This window comes from Canis aureus, chromosome 20 (assembly GCF_053574225.1).
Source record: "Canis aureus isolate CA01 chromosome 20, VMU_Caureus_v.1.0, whole genome shotgun sequence".
NCBI lineage: Eukaryota > Metazoa > Chordata > Mammalia > Carnivora > Canidae > Canis > Canis aureus.
Genome location: NC_135630.1, coordinates 17,502,244 through 17,528,417, shown reverse-complemented (window position 1 = coordinate 17,528,417; position 26,174 = coordinate 17,502,244). Strand labels below are relative to the sequence as shown.

Below are 26,174 nucleotides of genomic sequence, written 5' to 3'. Positions count from 1 at the left end.
GTTATTATTGTGCTATTTTGTTGTTACTGTTATCTTGTGGAATCTGGTGATTGGTTGCTCCAATTTCTCTTCTATTTCCAGGAATCACTCTATTGTTGTCTATTCCTCTATGTTGACATCTTTTGTCTAGACTTCAGCAATGGCAGGTTCATCATATCCCAGCTTTCTCTTTATTTTCCATACAGCAAACTTCTTAAAATCTACATTGAATCCCTTTGTTTGAACATATCAGTGACTTCCATTTTTGCTTAAACCCCTGAGAAAACTTCCATCCCATCTTCTTAATTACTCATTTACTTATGTTTCTGTCTCTCTACTCAAACTCACATGTGAACTCCATGAGGACAGGAGTCTTTTTTATGTTCAGTGCTGTATCTCCAGGTCTAGCACAATGGCTGGCACATAGTAGGAGCTTACTAAATACCTTTTGAGTATTTGAATGGCCACTGCCACCTTTGAAGTCCCTGAAGACAAGGACTATTTGATCTAGCATATTGGCCAGCATATAGTAATACTCAACATACATCTGCTGAATGAAAAAAATGCATGAATAAATGAACGTACAATTAACCAAAAGTGATTCTCCAGCCACAGCATCTCCAATAGCTAAGACTACATCCTTTGTCACAAAATGTGAATATATTGTACATTGGAAAATTAAAAAACAATACCAGAAGTACTTAAGATCATTGTGTCAAATACATGAAATATGAAATAACCATGTCCTAAGTATGAGCTCTCTGACAACAGTGTAAATTTTAGTTCATCACTGTATTCCAGCTCCTGGCACATAATCATGTATAGAATTTTCCTCTTCAGCTGATCTGTAAGTAAGGAGGAAATATCATTATTACACTGTAACTTTAGAAACTTTAGGTTTTCTCCAAAAATGCCTTTGAACTCATTGCTTCTGAAACATTAGGAAACATTTCTGGGCCATGTATTTTCTTCCTTCTCACCTGTGACTGTCATTCAAATAATGTGATTTTTCCACAGCCTGGATAAACCGAAAAGGGGAGTTAATCAAAGAGCTCTCAGCTGGAACATTTGACTTGCTACACATATTTCTACACCTAATGGGGATTAGGTTATTTTAAAAATAAATTGCTTGTGTGAAAGGCGAGGTTCAAATTAAAAAATACACATATATAGATCTAGATTAAGTCTCATACCAGTTCATACTTCTTGACCTCTATTGGGACTAGTGTAATCCAGGTTTCTGGTTTGATTTAATAGAAGGGCAAAATCTCATGGTGAGAATTGATATGATGCCCCTCTTAGGTGTAGTTTCTTTCTTCTCAAAGCTAAGTTTAGATGTACTCTGGGATTTCTTTGACTTAAAAGGCTTGAGTGTGTTAAAACTTTATAGCTACTACTGGAATTTTAGGCTTTTCTGAGATTTAAGTCTCTGAATCTACACATCATGTTGAAGAATTTTTTCCTTGTTAAGAGAACACCTAGTCCTAGACCTCCCTATAGTGACAAGTCTGTTCTGGGTATTAATGATAATGTTTGAAAAATACAGAGTTCTGTAGATGAAATATGCTTCTTTGGTTTAAAACATTAGCGGTCCAGCTGAGTCTTTTTGGTTATAAAAATTGAATCAAATGTGTTTACCAAATAGTGCTTCCAGGGCAAATGCTACCCACATGTTTTCATATATCTAATATCCACATAACTTATTAAAATATCCTACAGTTGCAGTTGGCTGAAAATGATGCATTTGAAATTTAATAACATTTAGTTTACCAAGTACTTTATCACTGTCCTGACAGAAAAGGCCTCAAATTCTGTTTGGTAGAGCTAGCAAAAGAACTGTAGTAATAGAACTGAATCTTCTAGACAATTTAGCCCACTTATATCACTCTGTCCTCCTGGTGGAAATTGCATCCTTCCTTGGCAAATTTTTTTATTTGACTTTAAGACCAATCTATATGATAATAACCGCCCGAAATCTTCAATTTGACACACCCTTTCTGTACCTCACCTATGATCTTTTAATTTATTACTGCCGGTGTTTTCGGCATAGATTTAATGTTTTATTTCAAATGTACCACAGAAAACTGTGTTTCTTTAGACTGAAAATCAAGAATCACTGTTTTTTTTTTGATGTTGAGCAAAGCCTCATGTATGCAAACAGGGAAGCTATTAGCATCTTACAGATTACAAATTAGGCACAGCTGGAGACCCTATCAGTTTCTTCAGGCTAATACCGAGAAGCAGTAATTTACCAATGGTGCTGGACTTTGTCCATTATTGAATAGACATAAAATAAAATGTTCTAGAATCATTTTGTTCATATTCTATGTGCTACCTTTAAGATAGAGTAGGAGATTTTTATGGTCTAAAAGAACTCAACTTTTAGAGCATGAAATATTTTAGGTTAGGAGAGTCAGGCTCTATAAGGACTATTTTGATGGACATTTTGGTCACTGAATGAGGAAAAAACTTTTGAATAAGTATGAAAATAATGTAAATATACACTAAACAAGAAAATAGCTACTTAACAAAGAATTTGTCATCTTTTATGGAAGTAAGCCCGAAAGAGAAATAAAAATCTCATTTCAATTACTTGAAAGATAGCCCATAGTATATTTGCATTAGATGTTGATTTAACAAGGTCTTCTTTGGTTAACTTTTAATAAAATGTTTGTATTGTACCTATAAAATAGTTTATCTCATTGAATATTATATTTATTAAATCAATATTATATATTTATAATACATATTATTATATTATATATTTATATTATAAATATAAATATTATATATTTATTGATTTTCTCACATAATGCTTGGCACATAGTAAGCATTAAACAAAAATTCTTGAATTCATTAAGTTACATTGAAGAAAATTAATTTTTAAAGATTTTATTTATTTATTAGAGACAGAGAGAAGCAGAGACACAGGCAGAGGGAGAAGCAGGCTCCATGCAGGGAGCCCGACGTGGGACTCGATCCCGGGACTCCAGGATCACACCCTGGACTGAAGGTGGCGCTAAACCTCTAAGACACCGGGGCTGCCATGAAGAAAATTAATCTTTAATATAGAAAGATAGCACTAAGGTGTATTTGAGCTAAATGCAAACAATACATCTGGCTAGTCTGTTTATTCTAGACTACATGCTTTTGAGAACAGTATTTTGGATCCAAATGTTGCGTATTTTTTTCAATTACTTAAGTCTTATAGGTCAACTTAACACAGGCATGGAGAATGAATTTAGGAGCTTGAGTTAGAAACCCCTGGATGGTTGGCCATAGAACCTGACTTAATAGTTGTAGGAGTTGGTAAAACCTCCGGGTGGAAGACCTCTCAAAAATCTAACATACTTCCCTTTCCTGGGATTTCTCAGAGCGTCCTGCAGAACTAAAAATTCTCCTGAATGGTTCCAGAAAAAAAGGAAAAAAATTCTATATCCAAGTAAGTTTGGGGAATGCTGTCTGCTGTAGCTCTTTCCCAGCATGTCATAATGCATTTTAACATATTAAAGCTCCAAGCACCAAAAAAATGTATCTATATGTATTCAACACAACATTTCTTAAAATTACTTGACACTGGGAGCCTTTTCTCCAAGTAAATCCTTTTAATATAGTAAGGATCCGATATTCTTCTCAGCATATTTTGGACAGTTTTCTCTTAAGGTACTGTCAGTAATTTATATTAATTGTGAGAGCCAGATGAAGAAAAAGAAAACGTGAAGATTTTGGACATTAGAAGAAGTCAGAAGGTGTGCCCTTCAGGGAGGAAAAGAAGCAGAACAGGAATCAATGGGGGGTGATGGAGACTTCACAATTTGTCCAGTGGTCATATGTGAATTCCTAACTATTGACAAATACCTTATGTAAATGTTAGGGATCTCTTTTGATGCAGAGGCTATTATCCATAGTGATTTATTTGAACCAAAGGGCAAAGATAGGATAGTTTAATTTGTAATTAATAGAATCTAAATGGCAACGAAAACAATAAAGAAAAATCATAAAACCACAACACTGGTAGAAGTTTTTGAAAGATTCTATTTTATTTCTATTCCATTTGGAAAGTTCTTAATTTAAAACAAAACATATCTAATTACTTTGTTGATAAATTTTCATGACTATTATGTCATTACATTCTTTATAATATCAAATCCAAATCTTATAACTTGAACCTGTTTCCTCATATCTTGCCTTTGTGTGCATATTGGCTTACTGTCACTTAATGGAATTTTGTCATCTTTTATCTGAGTCCTTTAACTAAGTCTTTCTTGTCCTCTGAAAAAAAGGATTTAAAATGTGTTCTGGAGCTAGATTTCTGCCACGGAGAAAATGGCAGCTATATCTTCTTCATTTCTGACTGGAGTGTTTTCAGAATTTCTCACACAAAACAAGCGACAAGTATGCATAAGTGTCTATTTGCTGGGAAGAGGACAAAAGAGGTTTTTAGTAATACATTTGAGAAAGAGCTGGGATTTTCTCTATATCTGGCACCTGGAAACACAAAAGCAGTTTATGTGAGTATAAGTTAGTGACTTAATAACCACCCAGGTAAATAAAGTTAGGCAGCATGTGGATTTTTCAATTCTCTTTCAAGACAAGTCTGTGGTAAAAAAAAAAAAAAAAAAAAAGAGGGACTTTGTTGGTGTCAGGTGGTGCTTCAAGGACAGGAAAAGTGCCTTGGAAAGTAGGCGCAGGTGCTCAAAAGGGATTCTGGATGGAGACTCTGCTCCCAGAGTGCTTTTGAACACCATGAAGAATGCATTCATCCACCTTCAGTTCAATAATTAATGTCACTATTCCTACAGCTACTCTTAGAATAACAAATACAGGCAACTCGGGACTTTAAAGAGATTTCACTTAAAATGCTTCATTTTATGGCATATTTTACCCTTGATATTATTATGTGTTATAGTGACACAAAGTGGAGATAGTTTTTTCAAATTTAGGGGAATTCTTATGACCTCCACAAAAGAAGAGACAGCAGACCATTTGACAGAATACTTCATTCAATTTTTGTATAAAAGGAGAGCAAAACGTTTAAATGATTGGCATACCACTATGGAACTGAGCTCTAATTGGAAGCTAGATGATTATTTACAGTTGACATGGAAGGTGACTTTGCCTTAAGAACTCTGGGAGGCATCTTGCAGTTTGGTGCTCCCTAAGGGGACTTCAGTCCAGAATCTCACCTGAATTCTAAGGAAATTCTGAAATTGAAGCAACTTCATGGAGAAAAGAAAACACACACACACACACACACACACACACACACACACAGCTCCCCCCCTCCCTTTACTGTCCATGCATAGGCTTTGAAGAACATCCTGTTGTGTTTGCTGTCATGGAGGGGAAAGCTGTCTTCTGCTATTTTTCTTTGGAGTTCTATTTCTGCAAATCTGTGGCTCAATGATAGCTGTTTTTAACCAGCATCTTGCATGTACTTTCCTTTGCATATAAAGGATATTTTACTTTGAATGTAAAGAGTATTTAATGGCATGTGTTGGACATGATTTTTCTACCACTTATCACATTTCTCTATCATATTATCAGATTTATTTTCCATATTTTGTACATGAAAATTAATTTTAACATTGTAATTATTTTTGTAAGCTGATTATTTATTTATCCTCCTATTCATTTGGTGCACAGGACATTAGTTCTGAAAGAGGCCTTTGAGATCATGTGCTCTAAGTTCTCTTTTTTCCCCACTGTGGTAAAGTTATTTATTTGCCTCCAGATATGTGATAGCTAGTTAATTGAGTAGCAGTTAGAATATGAGCAACCTGAAATCATATGTGATCACAAACTGTTGAAATGCCTATTCTGAACTTAAACAATATCAAAATTAGCTGATTTGAATACTCAAGTAGTCTGGGTACATGTTAAGTTCTCATTCAGTATTTGTAGACTAAATGAATAAATAATAAATGTTGAATAACAGCCAATTTAAATTATGATTTTTGTGGACTTGTTTTATTTAACATTCAAAATAATCCTTGACCCATTTATTTTTTCTGCATAAATTAATAAGCTCACTTTCTGCATAAATCCATAAATTTAATCTCTTTTACATGGACACAAAGTTTTTTCTTGATTCAAAAAAAAAATATTTCTCAAATGATCATTATACCTGTGCTGGTCCATTCAGCAAAACATATTCACTTGTATGTAAAGAAACCAGCTTTCTCTGAGTTGGGAGATAATATCCCTTACACATTGAAGGTGTCTATCTATGAATGGAAAAATAAAAAGTATCTCAAATGCCAGCTAGTTCTTCCTTGATATTTAAAGTGTTGTCTACGCATATATCAACCTTTTTACATCTATCTCAAAAAATGTAATAAGAAAAAACAATTTTTACTCAGAAGTTTGTGTATTTGGGGATGCCTGGGTGGCTCAACGGTTGAGCGTCTGCCTTCGGCTCAGGGTGTGATCCCGGGGTCCTGGGATCGAGTCCCTCATCAGGCACCCTGTGGGGAGCCTGCTTCTCCCTCTGCCTATGTCTCTGTCTCTTATGAATAAATAAATGAAATCTTAAAAACAAAAGTTTATGTATTTGGTTCAAAAGGGTTATAAAAGCTTTTTTGTCGTTGTTAAGCATTTATAGTCTAACACTAATATGTTAAAGTTACCAGGAGGAGACAATGACATCTGTGATTTAGACAGGCTCTTTGGTAGTTAAAAAGTAGATGATACAAAGAATGGAAAAGTTTATTTTACTTGTCTATTTGCATATGTGTCCTATATGTCCATCAGAAATGCAGCATGTATTATTTAAGTAAAATTTAGCTGAACTGATACAAGTATAAAGGCGAATCATCTATCTTTCGTTAGTGTCTTTATGAGAACATTTACACATGCAGTAATAGAGATGGATAATTAGAGGTGTATTGATTTCAATAATATTTTAATGGAATGTAATCAATCTTTCAAACTTTGTATCATCTTAATTCTCAATATCTTGGTTCTAAGTATCAAGATTGTTCATTAAATAACCCTAAATAACCCACTTTTATTCACCTTTCCTTTTAAATTTTGAAAATGCCATAATTAACTTCTTTCTCAAAATTGCATTTATTGCCTCTCAGACCCCTTCTTTATGACATACTCAGGATAATCAATTTCAAAACTGAGATGCACCATCTTGTGTTTGATTTGCTATTACTCAGTTGGTTATGAATACTATTACTGCCTTTAAGTCCTTTATGCCTTACTCTGCTGTTCTCTCTCATTTTCACATAAACTGGTATGTGAGCTGAAATAGATCCTGTTATGTGGAAAGAGTCAATTAATTCACACTTTGAACTAATAAGATAGGCTCTATCCTTGGATAGGATTTGTGGGCATGACAGTAAAGTCTCTCACTCTATCCCAGTAGAATCCTCCCAGTTCAACAAGCTGTTAGGCATTTGGAAATATTTTCTGATTTTCTATATATGGCTTCCCAGTGTAGCTTTCCAAACTTCCTTGGTGTAAATTATCCTTTTTTAAAATCTAAAATGTGCTTGAGATATTTCTGAAATTTTTCTCAATATAGATACTGTTTAATTGAAGATGGAACTGCAGTTCAAATGCATTCTCCTGAATTGTCATCAGGTGTCTAAAACAGCAGGCAGTAAACTATCTTCTTTCAGCTAAGCACCTATTAAAGCTACTGGCTGTATTCGTTATAATACCAGCCAGTTGGAATGAAGCCATTTTAGACTGACTTATCAATCATGTATACTGCAATTTTGACCGGCCTACTCTTTCCATGTAGTAATCTCATTGCAGTTTCCTTTTTAAAATTAGCCAACACATCTATTTTTAACCCTTAAGTTCCTTGAGCCTCTCTGGTATACTCTGCAGACAAAGGTATGGAACAACACAATTCCTAACTTATAGACAGATTTATATTCTAAAACGTCATTTTGTCAACTAGCTTAAAATAAGGTCACTCCTTTCCCTAAAAAACAATTTAATTCTTTTTGCTTAGGTTCCTTTGGTAGTCTTCAAATTTTTATCTTTATTATTTATCATAACACTTTCCTGGTACATAGTAGGTGCTAAATAAAATTTGTGGCATGAATATCATGCAACATTGTAAAACCTAATCATAATGTAGAAAATCATTCATATGAGAAAATGTTTTCTGAGTCCCACTTTGAAATAATGCCGGTTACAAACCTTTCTATATTGGAAATAAGAACTCCAATACATTGGAATAAGAACTCTTTATCCATTTCCCCTACCTGTAGATAGAAACTTATCTGGTCTGTCTTTCTGGGAGCCCTTTTACATCTTGTGTAGCTTGCCCTTGCTTTCTTTTCTTCTGCTTGTTCCATGAATTGGTTTTCTGTTTCCCTGGCCCTGTATGTAGTTTAACATATTTTATTTAATTTACTACTCCTGAAATAAGAGAATATTTCTTGAGGGGTTTTCTTCTTTCTTTTTTATTCCTTCCTGTGTGAATTATAAGAAAGTAAATTATACCAACTATTTTAGAAAACAACAACAACAAAAACAAAAAAAAAACAAAACCCTTCCACCCCCAAATTCCTTTCTGTATTTACTCATTGTATTTCCTTTGCTGGTTGCTCATAAGGAAGTAGGATTTTATATAAATTCCTTTTTTGAGTTTTATATAAATTCTAATAGACAAAGGTATTTTTACTAATTAGGGACAATGAAAATATTTTTCTATTTAGAATATTTGAAGTTAGGTTCTCCTGGGCCAGAGTCCAAAAGTAGAAGGATGGACTAGGCTTTATGGGTCTTAAGCAGAGTTTATCAGTTAACTGTGGCCAAATCGATGCTGATTAAAAACCTCTCAGAGGGCCACCTGGGTTGCTCAGTCAGTTAAGCCTCCAACTCTCAATCTCAGAGTCTTGCAATTGTGCCCCGCATGGGGCTCTGTGTTCAGCATGGAGTCCGCTTGTCTTTCTCTCTCAAATAAATAAATAAATAAATAAATAAATAAATAAATTCTTAAAAACAAACAAACAAACAAACACTCAGAAACTCAGTGAGAGGCAGCAATAAGCAATTGTCTCTTGCTCTTGCATCTGAGATTTGGCTGGGACTCAGCTGGTGGAGATGGGGCATGGCAATAAGCTGGCAGTGAGGTTTAGGTCTGTTCCAGATATCTCTCATTGTTCTGGTATCAGAAAATACTCAGGCATTTTCTTCTCATGTCTATGACAGAAAGTAAGGATAATCTGGCTGTGTAAGCACATATAAAGCCTCTGCTTCTTTATATCCCATTAGCTAAAGAAAGTCACATGACCCAGCTCTAAGTCAAAGACCAGGAGGTAAACTCCCCATCTCACAAGATCACATGCAGAGGGTAGATACAAGGAAAGGTGAAGGACTGAGAACAGCAATGCACTCTACCACCTAAGACGAGGTAGAGAACTTGTGCATGCCCAAGGAAAGCTAATAATTTGGTACCCTTTAAAACCAATATTCTTTAGCATGTAGCTGTCCCATTTTCCCCAACAACCATTTGTTAACAAGACTGTCTTTATTTCCATTGTATATTCATGCCTCCTTTGTCATAGATTAATTGACCATAAAAGTGTCGGTTTATTTCTGGACTCTGGCAAGGGAAACAAAAGCAAAATTAAACATTGAGACTACATCAAAATGAAAAGCCTCTGCACAGCAAAGGCAAACATTAACAAAACAAAAAGGCAACTTGCTGAATGGGAGAAGATATTTTCAAAACATATGTTCAATAAGGGCTTAATATCCAAAATATATCAGGAACTTATACAATTCAATACCAAAAATATCCAATTAAAAAATGGGCAGAGGACCTGAAGAGACATTTTTCCAAAGAAGACATACAGATGGCCATTGGACACCCCAAAAGATACTCAACATCACTCATAATCAGGGAAATTAAAATAAAAACCACACACAAAAAATAAAAACCACAGTAAGATATCACTTTACACCTGTCAGAATGGCTAAAACCAAAAAAAAAAAAAAAAAAAAAAAAAAAGAGAGAGAGAGAGAGAAATAACAAGTCTTTCTGAGGATGTGGAGAAAAGAAAACCTCATCCACTGTTTGTGGGAGTACAAGTTGGTGCAACCACTATAGAAAACAATATGGTGGACCCTTAAAAAGTTAAAAATAGAATTACCATATGATCTAGTAATTCCACTAATTTTTTTACCCAAAGAAAATGAAAACATTAATTTAGAAAGATTATGCAGCCCTATATTTATTGAAGCATTATTTGCAATAGCCAAGATTTGGAAGCAACCCAAGTATCCATAGGTGAATAGAAAAAGAAAATATGTGTCTATATATACACACACATACATGTACATACATACTATGTAATATTACTCAGCTATAAAAATGAAATCTTGCCATTTTTAATGACATGGGTGGACCTACAGTATATAATGCTAAGTGAAATAAGTCAGAGGACAAATTTCAAAGTCCTTTAAGTAGTTGTTTAGTATTTAGTGGAGGTGGAAAGAAAATGAATATCTATTGGAACAAATTGTCCAAAGAAACATTTACTCAGTAATTTACTTTTGCTTGCCAAACCAGTGTCAATATTTTTGGGGAAAAAAGACATAAATAGTGTAATAGTTAAGGGTGCAGGTTCTGAGCTAGGTTTCCTGTATTTAAAATCACCTCTGCTCATATTAGCTGTGTAATGCAGGCTGATCATTTAACCTCAAGTTAGGTATAAAAACTATTAATGTGCTGCTGCTATCTTTTTAACTTTCTTTTCTATATAGCAAACCAGACAACTTTTTAAGGGAGCAAAGAATTTAAAATTTAGGCAATAAAATAAATTACATTTCAATGAATGTGCATTATTCAGTTTTTGGAATTTCAGCTGATTATAACAGACTTTATTTGCTCACAACAATAAACATTCATTTAAAAAATATTCAGTAGAATTCTATGTGCAGTAGAGAGGGACATTTACTTGATGGCAGAAACTTATGATAAAGGATGAATATAAAATTTGATCATTTGTCCTGATATTATTTTTACACCTTTATAGGTTGACTCCTCATGGCCATCGTCATGACTTTCCCCTTAATCTCTCTCTGGTTCTCTGGTCTCAGACAAGGGGAGAGAGCTGAACTGGTTTAAGAAACTGAGCACACAAAGATAAACTCAAAATGGATGAAAGATCTAAATGTGAGACAAGATTCCATCAAAATCCTAGAGGAGAACACAGGCAACACCCTTTTTCAACTTGGCGACAGCAACTTCTTGCAAGATGCATCTATGAATTTAAAATGAATTATTGGGACTTCATCAAGATAAAAAGCTTCTGCACAGCAAAAGAAACCGTCAACAAAACTAAAAGACAACCTACAGAATGGGAGAAGATATTTGCAAATGACGTATCAGATAAAGGGCTAGTTTCCAAGATCTATAAAGAACTTATTAAACTCAACAGCAAAGAAACAAACAATCCAATCATGAAATGGGCAAAAGACATGAACAGAAATTTCAAAGAGGAAGACATAGACATGGCCAACAAGCACAAGGGAAAATGCTCCACATCACTTGCCATCAGGGAAATACAAATCAAAAACCACAATGAGATACCACCTCACACCAATGAGAATGGGGAAAATCAACAAAGCAGGAAACAACAAATGTTGGAGAGGATGTGGAGAAAGGGGAACCCTCTTGCACTGTTGGTGGGAATTTGAACTGGTGCAGCCACTCTGGAAAACTGTGTGGAGGTTCCTCAAAGAGTTAAAAATATACCTGCCCTACGACCCAGCAATTGCACTGCTGAGGATTTGCCCCAAAGATACAGATGCAGTGAAACGTCGGGATACCTGCACCCCAATGTTTATAGCAGCAATGTCCACAATAGCCAAACTGTGGAAGGAGCCTCAGGGTCCATCAAAAGATGAATGGATAAAGATGTGGTCTATGTATACAATGGAATATTACTCAGCCATCAGAAAGGATGAATACCCACCATTTGCTTCGATGTGGATGGAACTGGAAGGTATTATGCTGAGTGAAATAAGTCAATTGTAGAAGGACAAACATTATATGGTCTCATTCATTTGGGGAATATAAAAATTAGTGAAAGGGAATAAAGGGGAAAGGAGAGAAAATGAGTGAAAATATCAGTGAAGGTGACAAAACATGAGAGACACCTAACTCTGGGAAATGAACAAGGAGTGGTGGAAGGGGAGGTGGGTGGGGGGATGGGGTGACTGGGTGACGGGCACTGAGGGAGGCACTTGACGGGATGAGCATTGGGCATTATGCTATATGTTGGCATATTGACCTTCAATAAAAAAAAAAAAAGAAACTGAGCAGTCAGGGAGGATAATGTTGATCGATGAGAGATTCTGAAAGATCATTGGTCATAGCAGGACACGTATTCTATGGATCATGTTCATAAGCTATTTGGACTGGGAGGTGGGATTGCAAAAGACATATTTGAAAAATGAAGCTAAACCATTCTATAAGAAAAGAAAGTGTAGTTAGCATAGGGACTTTAATTTTTTGTGTGAGATATGAAAATCTGGACCAGGGTTGAATTGTTTGGGACAATAGAAGAAGGTGACCATCTTCTCAGTGGAAAGCAGAGGAAGACCACAGTGACTACAAAATTCTTGCCTCTAAAAGGTGATTAAATATTTAGTTTTTGTTGAAAGTAATACTAATTTTTAAGCCTTTATAAGTCATCTCTGTATCTTTACCTGTCTCTCATATGTGGCTTACTTTCCCCATTTTCATCTCAGTCTTGCTAAATTAATCTTGAGCCAATGGGAAAATTCAGGAGGCCTTATTAAGTACTTATTAAAGAGCTTTTATGTGCTAGACATTCTTCTAAGACACTAAAGAGAAAAAAATTAACAGTTACTGTTTGATAGAGCTTACCATGTAAACCAATGATTTTCATATAATCTGAAAAATTTATCATTTATTGAAAACTTAGCACTTGGCTAAAATACTCATTTCTATTACAAATCCTTCCATCATTTTGGTAACAACCACTTAGACAATCCACCCATGCTCTGGTCAGTCAGTGCCTTGATCTCCTCATTTCCAGTAGTCTTGTCCTTCTTATCATCCATGTCAGAGTCATATCCTATCAGTGATATCAGACCCACCAGCAAAATATTAATTTCAAGCATCCTATTGGAAACCATAACTTCCTATGTTTTAGCTTACTTTCCTTGTATTCCCATTTCATTTGTTCTTGACCCTATTAGGACCTCTAATCCATTGACCCTTCCCCACTTCTACACCACTTTTTTATGATTCATTTCATCTCACTCTCACCTACCTATGTTCTCACTTCTCTCCTTGTCTAGTTTAGAGCCTTTGGTCACTCCCCTTGCGTACACCTCAACTCCCCTGCTTTTTTCTTACCCGAAAAAACTCTATTTAAGTAAAATTACTTTATTTCATGACTGGAATCAAATAGCTGAATGTGGCTAAAAGAAATATCCAACAATGTTGACTCGTCTCTTTGATTTATGATGACAAATCTCAAGTGGGCACTCAGTCCTGCAGGGTAGTCCTACTGGATTTCTCTAGTACGTTCACTTTCATTCTCTCTGAGGTGACAATTTTACCTTTATTCTTTAAAATTTCTAATATTTATCTCATCCTAATTCTTAGCTGATGACAGAAGCGCTCAGAACTGCTTCCACTTCCCATCACCAGATCTGCCTACATATTTTCTGCTTTCTCTCTAGTTCCTACAGATAAACTGTTTTTCCTTCTTCCTGTAACCATTCTCCTTGATAGCTGCATTACATTGGTGATGTAAGGTAAAGGTTGGAGCATGGAAGAAAGAAGCAGGGTGGTCCATGCATTGAATTAGTAGCAGAAGCATCATCAGCTTGGATTAGGATTAGCATTTGGGGTCCAGGAAGCTGCATGTCTGTGATTAATGCCTGTTACCTGCAAGGACAATTATATAGAACTGGGGCCAGTGAGGCTAAATTGATCCATGTAATGAAAGGCCTCTTTTGGTAGGGCGGGGGAGGAAAGAGAGGAGGGCTAAATTGGAAAGGGCCGTGAGAGAGACAAAGGGACAGCTGCTATATTTGGGAAAGTTGAAGGAGAGATGGAGAAAGAAGATTATAAGTTCTTCTGTTATCTTGTGAATATTTCTAAGAGGCTGCAATAGAGATCTAAATTGCTTTAATTGCTTTTCAGTTCTTATCCACATATTTATTTGGGTAACCCTCCATGCTGTGGCTTGCTTTTAAGCAGAGAATGAGTTGGCCTAGATTAATGTGGTTTACCATTATGATGAGGAATATTTATTCTGTAGACTCTGAGTGGGGCAGAAATTCAGGCCATGGCATTTTGTAATTGTGATTGGGACTTAACGTGTATCTTCAGGTTGATATGATCTAGGGAAACATGGTTATACTCATGAATGCTGAATTTTGCAAACCGTTAGAAGAGGTATGGATATCATATGGATAAGATAATATCCTGTGTTTTCAATTTATATTATATCACAAGACACGCTATTTTTTAAGTTGGACATTTTGTGCATTTTGATGAATATATCTATTTATCTTTGAAGGCCAAGAAAAATAACAGTGATTTTATAACAGATTTTAATTAAAAGTCAGTTAATAGCACAGCATTCAGAATTATGACCTACTTGACCAGGTAGAGTTCTGAAAGCTCAAGAAAAAGCTTAATGGGCATGTTAAAAAAAAATCACAGTAGATAAAAAGGCTATGAGCCAAACTATTATTTTAGTGATGATTGCAACTAATTGTAATTATTTGTTAAGAAAATAAGTGTCTTGAAAAATGCCTATGTAATTTGCCTTCATGGGAATAAGACTTTCTTTTTAAGTAGGAATGCAGATTTATTAATGACATAGTACATCATGGTTCCATAGCAAATTAACAATTAAAAATGGGAATTTTGGAATTTCTTGGGTATATCCTATTTTCTATGCCTCAGATACATTATATATGTATCTGAAATGATGTGATGCAAATAAGCCCAGGCATGATTAGAGTTTTAAGTACCAAATTGCAGACCAGGGTGACTTGTTTTTTCTAAGATGCAAATAAAGAGAGCATGCCCTTGCAACCTCCATCACCTTGTGTATCCCAAACAGTCCAAATGAGTTGTGATGAGTGTGCTTTTAATATCTTAGAACAACTGGTTTCTGAAATGTCACGATTGAAGATTTTATGGTGTCACTTAATGTGAAATAAAACATGAAGGGATTTCAGTGGAAACTTGTCTGTTTGTGGATGTGACAGCAGGCCTAGCTCAGCTGTGCAGTAGGTGAAGGCCCCGGGCCTGGTGGTCCACCTTGTCATGTAGCACTTGTCTCTTTCCTTCTCAGAAATTCATTCTCCTGAATTCATGTTTTCTCAAAATCAATTGGTATTTATTATTGCTTTTTAAAAAAGATTTTATTTATTTATTCATGAGAGGCAGAGAGAGAGAGAGAGAGAGAGAGAGAGAGAGGCAGAGACACAGGCAGAGGGAGAAGCAGGTTCCACGCAGGGAACCCGTCGCGGGACTTGACCTTGGGTCTCCAGGATCACGCCCTGGGCTAAAGGTGGCGCTAAACCGCTGAGCCACCCAGGCTGCCTATTATTGCTTTAAATTATGTTTGTAAAGAGGTAGACTACTAAACATATCCATTTGTTTTAAAAATATACACGAGACTTTTTGAGGGATACGAAATGACATAAGGTGTGTGGGCCAGCCATCAAAGAATGAATTAATTGGAGACAACCTATAGAAACATGAAACAGTCTTTTAACAAAATAAAGTTCTATATTTTCAAGTGGGAAAATGAAAGTTGTATGTGAATGCTATTATAGGAATCCAGATGTGAGAAAATGTATTCTGATATGAAGTGGTTAGGAGAGGTTGTTATTTGAGTTGAATGCTAAAGATTGGGCAGGATTTCTGTCAGAAGAGAGGAAGAGGAGTGGTTTTGTTGATATGGGAAAGATACATGTGAAGAGCTAATAAGGCAGGAGTCTTTTCCTCCTGAATGCACAGTAGTGATAGCTAATGCTATAAATATGTTTATGTTAATGTGCTTCTTAAATGATTTTGAGGTAGATGTCGTTGTGTTGTTGAGTTTGTATTCTTATCCAATAGTGATAGTAATCTTAAAGGTGGAACTGTCATGCCAAAAAGAAGGGGAGACAGCTAAAATAATGAGAAGAGCAGTTTCCTGGCAGTTAGGAGGTCTGACTTTTAGTTCCTGTGCTGTTGCTTCCTACATTTTTGTTAAAGTGACCTATGGTATGTCATTTTATTTCTCCTGATTTGTAAGATGAATTTATTGAGCAGGATGCTTTTGAGGTTCCTTCAAACTCTGGTTCCAAGAGTTGGTTCTATAGTAGGCTAGGGAAAGGGGTTCTGGACAGAAGGACCTTTAGGGACTTTTTAATTCATTGCTGTTCAAGTGACCTCTTATTATGTATGATAGAGATAGAACTTCATCTTACACTCTAGAAAGCTAGTGGATGACCTGTAGGCTATTGCATTTTGCCCTTTCAGACTAACTGGACCGTTAAGTTTAGAAGGCCGATGTAAGATTTCCCTTTTGGTTACTCTACAAGAAGAATGAGGTTACTTTTACTCTTTTATAAGAGAACCCTTTGAGAATAAAATGGCTTTAATGTTTCATAGGGTCAAGCAATTTTGAACAGCCCAGAGTACATTATTCTTATCATAGCTTAGCAGGTGTCCCTGAGTCAGAAGACTATCTAAATATTTAATGTGAAACTCATGAGGACTTGCCTGTCTTTTCCTCTTGGATTAGCTGCATCCTTAGTATTTATTAAGAAATATACATGTATTCAGATTTATAAAACTTCATTATCTAAATTTGGTTCTATTGTCAGTATCAACTAACATTTATTGAGTACCCACTGTTTCTCTGGCATCATATTATGCATTAGGGATTCTGCATATTGATGTCTTTTCTTCTCAAGGACTCAGAAATCATCCTTTTAAGGTTAGAAATAAAAACTGAAACAGTGGGATAGTAGTAACATCCAGTGACACAATAGGTCATTGTAAGGTCTATATTCCTTTATCATCATTTGATATACTGTATTCATCTCTCTATATATAATTATCTTATTATATTTTCAATTATTCTCCTGTTATTTAAATGTGGCAGCTGTAACTAATTTGATATCAACCACCTGCTGTGTTGTGCCCATCTCTATAAAACTTTATTCTACAATCTGAATGTATCTAAAAATATTCAGAAGTAAATACAACATCATTAACCTGTCATATACAGTGAAATCTCACAGAAATAAAAAATGAAAGAAAACTGAATTGTGAGGAAGAAGTTCTAAATTAACCTCTAATTCTACATCTGACCTAGAAGGACTGCTTGGAGGCAGGACAGCATCATGAAGCTGGAAGTAATTGCTCCTTCATTTGTTTTTGTGTTGTCCCACAAGTGGTGTGAAGAAATTGTTTCCAGTCAGATTCGGAGCTTCTTTCCATCAGGACAGACATCTAGGATTCTGTTCCTTCCTCAGTGGAGGGTATAGTGCAGAAATGAATGAGTCAAATATCATCTATTCTGTGTATTTACAAGATGTGACTATATAATACCAAGACTATTTTTAAAGCCAATTATAGAATTTCACAAATGACTTTAATAAAATCGTTCTTCTGTAGGTCAATAATGAGTATTCCAACAGCTAAATCCAATTGCCTTTTATTTTTTATAGTTTTTATCCTTATCGAAATCAATCTTTTTGAAGTTTTCAACACTGTTGGCCATTCTTCATTTTTTTTAAAGATTTTATCTATTTATTTGACAGAAAGAGGGAGAGAGAGAGAGCAAGTGCACAAGCAGGGGGAGCAGGAGAGTGAGAAGCAGGCTCCCCGCAGAGCAGGGAGCCCAATGCAGGGCCCTATCCCAGGACCTCGGGATCATGACCAGAGACGAAGGCAGACACTTAACCAACTGAGTCACCCAGGTGCCCCTCTTCCTTTTTTAAGACAAATATTCCCCCTCTGTTAAAATAAACAAACCCTGCTACCTATTAAAAACACTAGAAAATAAACTGAAAAATATAAAAAAGGAAACTGACCCATAGCGTTTCTACTCAGAGACAGAGCCACTGTTAACAATGGCTCTAACTATGTAGCCTAGTCTTTTTTTTTCAACCATGTATATACTGTTAAAAAATGGGATCATCCCATAAATACTGTTTTTAAACTAATTTTTTTTGTTTCACAATATGTTATGTGCCATTTTCCATGTTATCAAATATTTCTAATAGGTATAACTTGAGCAGCCATAAATCAGATCTGTGCAAAAATGAAAGTGTTTCATGACTGCATGGGCTCTCCTTGATTCTAAGCCTTTTTTTGGGCTCAGCAGAAAAAAATGTAGTGAGTCTTCAAGTTATTCTTGTCTTTTTCAATTTAAGACTTAAGCTTTTTGGCAGTCAAATGCAAGTACTACAAGCTCAGGTATTGCTTAAAGTTTGTTCTCCAAATTTCTTTCTCTTCTCAAGACTTTTTCCTTCCCTTGTTCTTTCTCACTCTAATTCAGGTGCTTGTGTTCATCTGAGATGTCAGGGAAGGATGGGGAATCCGTGAAAGTGAAGCACAGAATGAGTGGTGGGTAGGATATACATTCCATTTACAACTTCCCTCTCTGCTGCTTCTTGTCACTAGTGTCTTTGCCTGGTTGGTTCCTGACATTTGGGGATGCTTGCTGCAGGTTGGTTCTTGTCCTTTTGTTGTCTCTGTATAGCTGTTGATGAGTCTTTTGGTATTGATGGACCTGCTGGGGTCTCACAGTACATGATAGCATCTAAAGGTGCCTGTCTGGGTTCCTGTGAGGCTTCAGAAGCATCATGACTATTATTTCCCCTTCCCATCTTAGATTTGTTCTGCTGAAGACTTATGCTGTTTGGTGCTCCCCTTTATTCTAGGCAATCTTTTGTGGTGGAAGCTGGTGGATTGGCTTTGCTTCCAACCAACTTCCAACCAACTAGCTTGCTCTGAGTTCACAATAATCCACACCTTTTCATCTTGTACTTTTCTGCCATCTTTTAGGATTAGCTTCTTTGTTCTCTAATTTCATGGGGGAAAGTACTAGGGAGTGGGGCCAGGATGAAGGGAGGACAATGTATTTACCACAGAGTTGCCAAATGCTGATTTTGCTGATTTCCATTTTTTCCTTCTACTATTCTTCCTTCTCTCCCTCACATTTTGTCATGTCTTGAAAAAAGACTTGTAAACCAGTTCATTCTCTTTGTGGTACCAGAGCAATGGGCAAAGTTGGACACTGAGGTAGGAACCCCTCTGAATTTAGCTTTCTCAGATATCTATAGTGAGGATGGATCAGCAGAAATAAAAGAGAATCTGTCCATGTTTCAGCTTTTAGCAACAAAGAAATTTTTTTTGTGTGATTTATTTGGCATAATTTTAATTGCTGCAAGTTGCTGCATAGTGTTCTGTATATGTGCCATCATTTATTTTATAAATTCTTTTTCACTTACTATGCTCCATCCACATTTGTATCATAAAAATAAGTTATTTTTTAAAAAAAGATTTTATTTATTTATTCATGAGAGACAGAGAGAGAAAGAGAGAGAGAGGCAGAGACACAGGCAGAGGAAGAAGCAGGCTCAATCCCTGGTCTCCAAGATCAGGCCCTGGGCTAAAGGCGGCGCTAAACCACTGAGCCACCTGGGCTGCCCTAAAAATAACTTATTTTTAATTAAAGCACTGAAAGTAATGCTTCCCTCTATTTTTAAAATTATCTTCTTTCTAACTGTTCAAAAATCTCTGCTTTTTAAAAGTCCTTTCTTATTCTTTCCTTTTCTGATCACAAAACTGGTTCTTGGTCTTTCTCTAATTTCCTTTCTTTGTAGTCTGTCTTTTGGAAGTCCTATCCAGATTTATGGCTCAATTCTCATTTCTAGTTGTATGACTCCTGAATTTTTGTCTCTAGTCCTAGGCAATCTAGGCACTCTCCTAAGAATTAGTCCCACATTTGCAAGTATTTGCTAACCATCTTTACTCAAGGATCTCTCTGGCATCTTTAATTCACAATATTAGGATTGAATTTAGGTCTTTGGTATTATTATTAGATAAAGAATGACATTATGCTAAGGACATAGCATTGGGAAATGATTGGTGTCTGGGTGTGTAACTAGACCAACCCAGTAAAGCCTAGGGCTGTGTGACCCAGGACAGTTTGACATTGTTTTGATTTCCCTATTTTGATCCAGTAGACTTTTTTTCTATTTCAACAATGCCAAACAGTTAGTACACAGGGAACTAAATGATTAAAAGGATAAAAATTAGATTAGCAGCTGAATAGACCAATACTGGAAAATGGAGCAATCTTAGAGTTATCTGAGAGAAATATATTAATTAAAAAACATCACACTATTAAATCCTTAGTATCTAAAATAATGTCCAGTACATAAGAGGTAATCAATGGATTTTTTTTACTTAGTAAATGAATGTGCAAAACTTAGAATTGACTATAGCTGAAAATGAACGTTTGTTTTTGACCACTGAATGATTGTCTTAGTCCATTCAGTCTGCATCAACAAAAACACCATAAGTAGGGTTACTTATAAATGACAAAAATTTACTTCTCACAGTTGCAGAGGCTGAGAAGTTCGAAATCAAGTTGCCAGCATGCCCGGGTTCTAGTGAGAGCTCTCTTCTTTGTTGGTTTGTAGCCAAAGCCCTCTTGCTGTGTCTTCTCATGATGGAAGAGGTAGGATAACTCTCTAGGGCCCATTTATGAGGGCTCTGCCTTCATGACCTGATCATTTCACAAAGGCTCTAAGTCCTAATACCATTAGGATTTAGACACAGAATTTTGGGAGAACACAAACATTCAAACCCTAGCATTCCACCTGGGGCTCCTCAAAATTCATATCCTTCTTACATGCAAAATACATTCATTCCACCCTAGTAGCTTTAAAAGTCTCAACAATTCCAGCATCAACTCAAAAGTCTGAAGTCCAAAGTCTCATTTGACTATCATGTAAATTAGATATAAATGAGACTCAAGGTATGATTTATTCTGAGGCAGAATTCCTTCCCAGCTGTGAACTTACGAACAAGTTGAGTGCTTCCAAAATACAATGGTAGGACAGGCATAGAGCAAACACTCTTATTCTAAAAAAGAGAAATGGGAAAGAAATAGGTGGCAGTCCCAAGGAAGTTCAAAACTCAACAGGGCAAACAACATGAAATCTTAAAATTTGATAATAATCTTTGGATGCTCTGCCCACCAGCCTTACTAGTGTGGGAGTCTCACTTTCTGGACACTCTGGAGCATCCCTACTTCCAAGGCTTTGTTAAGCAAAGTGCATATGGCAGTTCTCACAGATTGGAGTTATGTGTATAGCTTTCCTGGGATATAGTCACACACCAGGGGTGGGGGGCAGCCCTATACAGTTTTCAAATGCTGATTTTCATTTTTTGTTCTACTGTTCCATCACTCTTTTAGGCATTTCCCTAGAAGGGGTTTTCTGCAAGGCCTCACTCTTGCTTTGGACTTCTGCTCAGGTCATGTGCCTACAGGTCTGGGTAGCTTCATTCTTCGAAATCTAGGTGCTTGATGAAGGTAGGGCCCCTATGCCTGGCTATGGGTGGGATTTGTCTGGCCTGTTGAAACCCAGGCAATGACCTTCTTTTGAAACCGAAGAGGCATCCCTGATGGTCTCTGAATTCCCTTTGGGGTCCTTTTTTTCTTATTTTGAAGAATATTGCATGTTCACAGCTGAATATTTCTATGGCCCCATCTTGTAAAATCTGAAATCTTCCTCCTTTCCTTCTTCTGTCTCCTTTTTTCCCCTTCAGTTGGCTGTTTTTCTGCTGAGATGGCTGATTAGGTCTGTGGTTCATACCCATATTAATCTTATCAAAGGTTGGTTTGCTCACAGCCTTAGTGTTATCTTCTGAACACATTTTCTCATTTTTTGCAGTAGGAATAGACTGAGAATTTTCTGATTTTTTAAAAAAGATTTTATTTATTTATTTTAGAGAGATAGAGACAGTATGTGAGCAGAAGGGAAGGGAGAGAGAGAATCTCAAGTAGACACCACACTGAGCAAGAAGCCCATGCAGGGCTTGATCCCATAACCCTGAGATCATGACTTGAACTGAAACCAAGAGGCAGGTGCTTAATGGACTGAGCCACCAAGGTACCCCAAATTTTCTGAATTTTTAAGTTCTGCTTCCCTTTGAGTTAATAATTTTGTCCTAAAATTATTTCTCTCTTACTGTATTTTACTAGAAGCATTCAAGAGAAGCCCAAGCTATACCATCAACACTTTGCCTAGAAATAGCTTCAGCCAAATATCCAATTTCATTGCATACAAGTTCTACTTCCCACAAAACACCAGGGCATAGACATAATTCAGCTAAATTCTTTGTCACTTTATAACAAGGATCACTTTTCTTCCAGTTACCAAAACATATTCCTCCTTTCTGTCTGAGACCTCACCAGAATGGCCTTTATTGTCCATATTTCTACAAACATTCTGTTCATAACCACTTTATTATTCTCTGGGGAGACTGAGGCTTTTCTCACAGCTCTCTTCTTCTGAGCCCTTACCAGATTTGCCCTTAACAGTCTGTTCACAGCAATGTGATAGGCCAGCATAGTCACATTCTGGTGAAGACCCTCTTATTGGGTATCTCTTGGAAGTGAGCATCTGAGATCAAGTGTAGGATCATATCCAAGAAGTGGGAGGCTAAGGCTTTGGAAGGCTCATTTACAATATTAAAATCACAAGAATTACAGGCATAATGTAAAATATGACAGCAAGCCAGGAGCAAAAATGTTCAAGGAAGGAGGAGAGTGACTGTAACTAGTTGAGATTCAGATATATTCTGTTCATGGAATACAGAGCTGAGCATTTCTAAAGTGGAGGAGGATGAATGATCTGAAAGTAGAATGAGGAACATGAAAGACATTTACTCCATCTCCAGTACTATGAAAAAGAAAAACAGTCGCTACTTGAGAGGGCTGCAGGGAAAGTAGTATTGTCAAAGAAAATCCTTCAGACTGAAAATTCAAGGGGAATTTAGAAATAGAAGGATATAGGGGATTTGACAATGGCTGACTGTAAATTCCAGAGGACAATGCAAGGTTCAGGACATGGATAGATGGGGTCAGAAAAAGGACTGTGACAGGGATTAGAATGCAGAGATACATAAAGTGGGTGAAGGGCATGAAAAGATCAATACTGACCATCTTAAATGAGGCAAGGCATTTTGTGAAGCTATGTTGGAGAGCGGGGAGAGTGGAGGAACTGTCAAGTTCTGAGTATTTTTTGTTTTTACTAATGGAGCCATGATGATGGGTGAGGTGCATACTTACTGTGATCAGATGGGTCTCAGAGGCTTTCTTGTGGTTTCTGCTGAAGGAGATGACAGGGGTGGAGTCCAGGAAAGAGGACTACTGAATTTTATGAAAATCCTTCATCATTAGGCAAAACTTGTGTTTGTACAAAATGTTTTTATGATTTTAAAGCATCATGCATGTCAAAATGGCCCTTTGTCTCAAGGACCTCCCCAGTAGGCTATAGGAGAAGCAATATGACTACTTGAATTTAACTGTTGAAGAAGGCTATTAAAATTTCACTGGTTCCAATAAAAAAATGAGATATAGCATCTATAATGAACATTTGTTAAGGATGATGGCAATTTACATTGAAAATTATGTAAGAAGCAACATTTATGGTTCTTGTGTCTTTATCTATAACGTTATAGTTATTTTATCACCATGGATTGGCACACTACACTGAGGAGGTATTATTGTCTTCATTTTATAGATGGAGAGTCTGGTTCAGAAAGTTCATTAAGTTAAGGTCAAGATTTGAACCTAACTTTGTTTTGGCCCAGGCCCTTACAACTGGGCATGTGCTCATGCTTCTACAATGTTTTCATAAAAATTACCTCATTTGCATATATAAAGGTTTAGTTTAGTTTTACTGATGCTCCTCAAAGCTCTCAAGAATGTCACAATTGATTTCAGCCAACAAAATTTGCTTTAAGTGTATTTTAGAGTTATATCTTGCTGATACTTGGAATTTACAAGTCCTTCTTGTTGTTCTATAAGTAATGGGTTAAATAAACACCTGTCCCCTAGAAATCTTATGGTTGTCCTAGGAAAACAAACTTCTATGAAAATTTTATAAAAAAGGAGCTTGAACAGTGAACAAACTGGTGGTTGCTAGAGGGGAGAGCATGGGAGGATTGACAAAATGGGTGAAGGGGAGTAGTGGGTACAGTCTTCCAGTTATCAGTGAATAAATCATAGGGATGAAAGGTACAGCAAAGGGAGTATAGTCAATGGTAGTATAACAATGTTGTATGGTGACAGATGATAGCTACACTTGTGGTGAGCATAGTATAACATATGGACTTGGTCAAAGCACTATGTTGTATATCTGAAACTAATGTAACATTGTGTATCAGCTATATATCAATTTAAAAAAAAAGAACTTGAAATAAGGAATACAGTAAATAAGTAAATAAACCTCTGGATTTTTGGCATGATTTTCCTTAAGTCTATGATGATTTTTTTTGAGACTAAACATTTTCATATTTGATATATGCAAAAGAATACACACAATATACATATAAACTATGTGAGCAAATTAACAAAACCAAGGCAACCCCCTCCCCCAACCTTGAGTTAGATATTGCTGAAGCTTCCTGAGGGAGGGCTCTCCCCAGGCCCATCCTCCTGCCTTCCACACAAAGGCAAACATTCTGAGCTGCTGTTTATCATTTTCTTGCTTTATGACAACGTATCTCTCGAAAATATATTGTTATTTTTCAAGTCTTTGAACTTTATACAAAAATTGTATTATATAGTGTTTGGTTTTATACATCTTGTGCTTTTTTCCTACATTATATTTCTTTTTTAAAAAGATTTTATTTATTTATTTGAGAGAGAGAGAGATAGCAAGAGAGAGCATGAGCAGTGGGGAGAGGGAGAAGTAGGCTCCCCGCTGAGCTGGAAGCCTCTCGGGGTGCTCATCCCAGGACTCTGAAATCATGACTTGAATCAAAGGCAGACTGAGCCACCCAGGCATCCTTTACATTATCTTTCTTAGACTTCTGTTTCTTACACTTGACAATTTGTTTCAAACTATATAGTGTAGTATATAGTATATAGGCATACATATTAGAATAATGTTGAATAAAATGATAGTCATGGATAACTTGCCCTGGACTTTATTTATTTACTTATTTTTCTAATCTATTTCATATTTCTCCAGGTTAATTGAAGTGTAGATGACAAAATTGTATATATTTAACGTGTATAATGTGATGATTTGATCCATGTGCATATTGTGACAGGATTAATCCTCATACTTACTTTAAAAAGGAATATTTCTAATGTTTCTTTATTTAGATTGATTTTTGCTCAAATGGTTCTTAATTGAACTAAATTCCTTTTTATTCTGTTTCTAAGAGTGTATTTTAAAAAAATTATGAACAAGTTTGGAATTTATCAAATCATTTTCTGTGTCTATTAAAATGACAGTATGGTTTTCTCTTTTAATAAGTAAGTGTGGTATCTTACCTTTATAGCTTTTCTAGTGTTAAACTTCGTACTCATTCTTGGAGAAAAACTAATTTGGTCTCAATGTACTATTTTTTAAGTACTATGCATTCAGTTTTCCAATACTCTGTTTAATTTTTCTTCTATATTCATTTGTGAGGTTGGACTAAAATTTTTCTCTTTCTCTTCTTCTGGTTTTGGTAATAAGGTTATGCTAATATTACAAGTATTACCTCTTTTTCTATTCTCTGAAAGAGTTCATAAGAATAATTTATTCCTTGAAAATTTAATAAAATTCATTGGTTAAACTGTTTGGACCTGCCAATTTCTTTGCATGAGAAAATTTAACTCCTGATCCTCTTTCTTTGCAATTATAGAACTAGTAAAGCTTTCTTTATTCTAGAATAAAGTCATTTTATTGGCGTTTTCAAATTTATTGACATAAATTGTTTACTGTGTTCTTGTTATCCATTTCATTTCTGGCTAAGATAAATCTTCCTTTTCATTTCTAATATTGTTTATTTGTGGTTTAAAAATTTTTATCGATCATGTCACTGAAGTTTCTGTGTTTTAGTGGGCTTTCTAAAAGATTAGTCTTAAACTTTCTATGTTGAAATACACTTACATTTTCAAAAAACTAGCAATAATAGCACAGAAAAC

The 26,174-nt window shown here is 35.8% G+C and overlaps 1 protein-coding gene across 4 annotated transcripts in view; it reads left to right on the top strand.

Annotated features, from left to right (window-relative positions):
* The window catches only part of C20H4orf33 (chromosome 20 C4orf33 homolog), a 301,568-nt gene that overhangs the window by 209,226 nt on the left and 66,168 nt on the right, over nucleotides 1-26,174 (top strand). Inside the window, exon 10 of one of the 4 annotated variants that reach the window (XR_013358785.1) lies at nucleotides 10,989-11,369. The exons of 2 other annotated variants lie outside the window; for them this stretch is intronic. The gene's annotated coding sequence lies outside the window, so the exon portion shown is untranslated. Of the gene's footprint in view, nucleotides 1-2,886; nucleotides 2,956-10,988; nucleotides 11,370-26,174 lie in introns of those variants that run through there. One more of the 4 variants, XR_013358784.1, reaches the window with a different exon arrangement.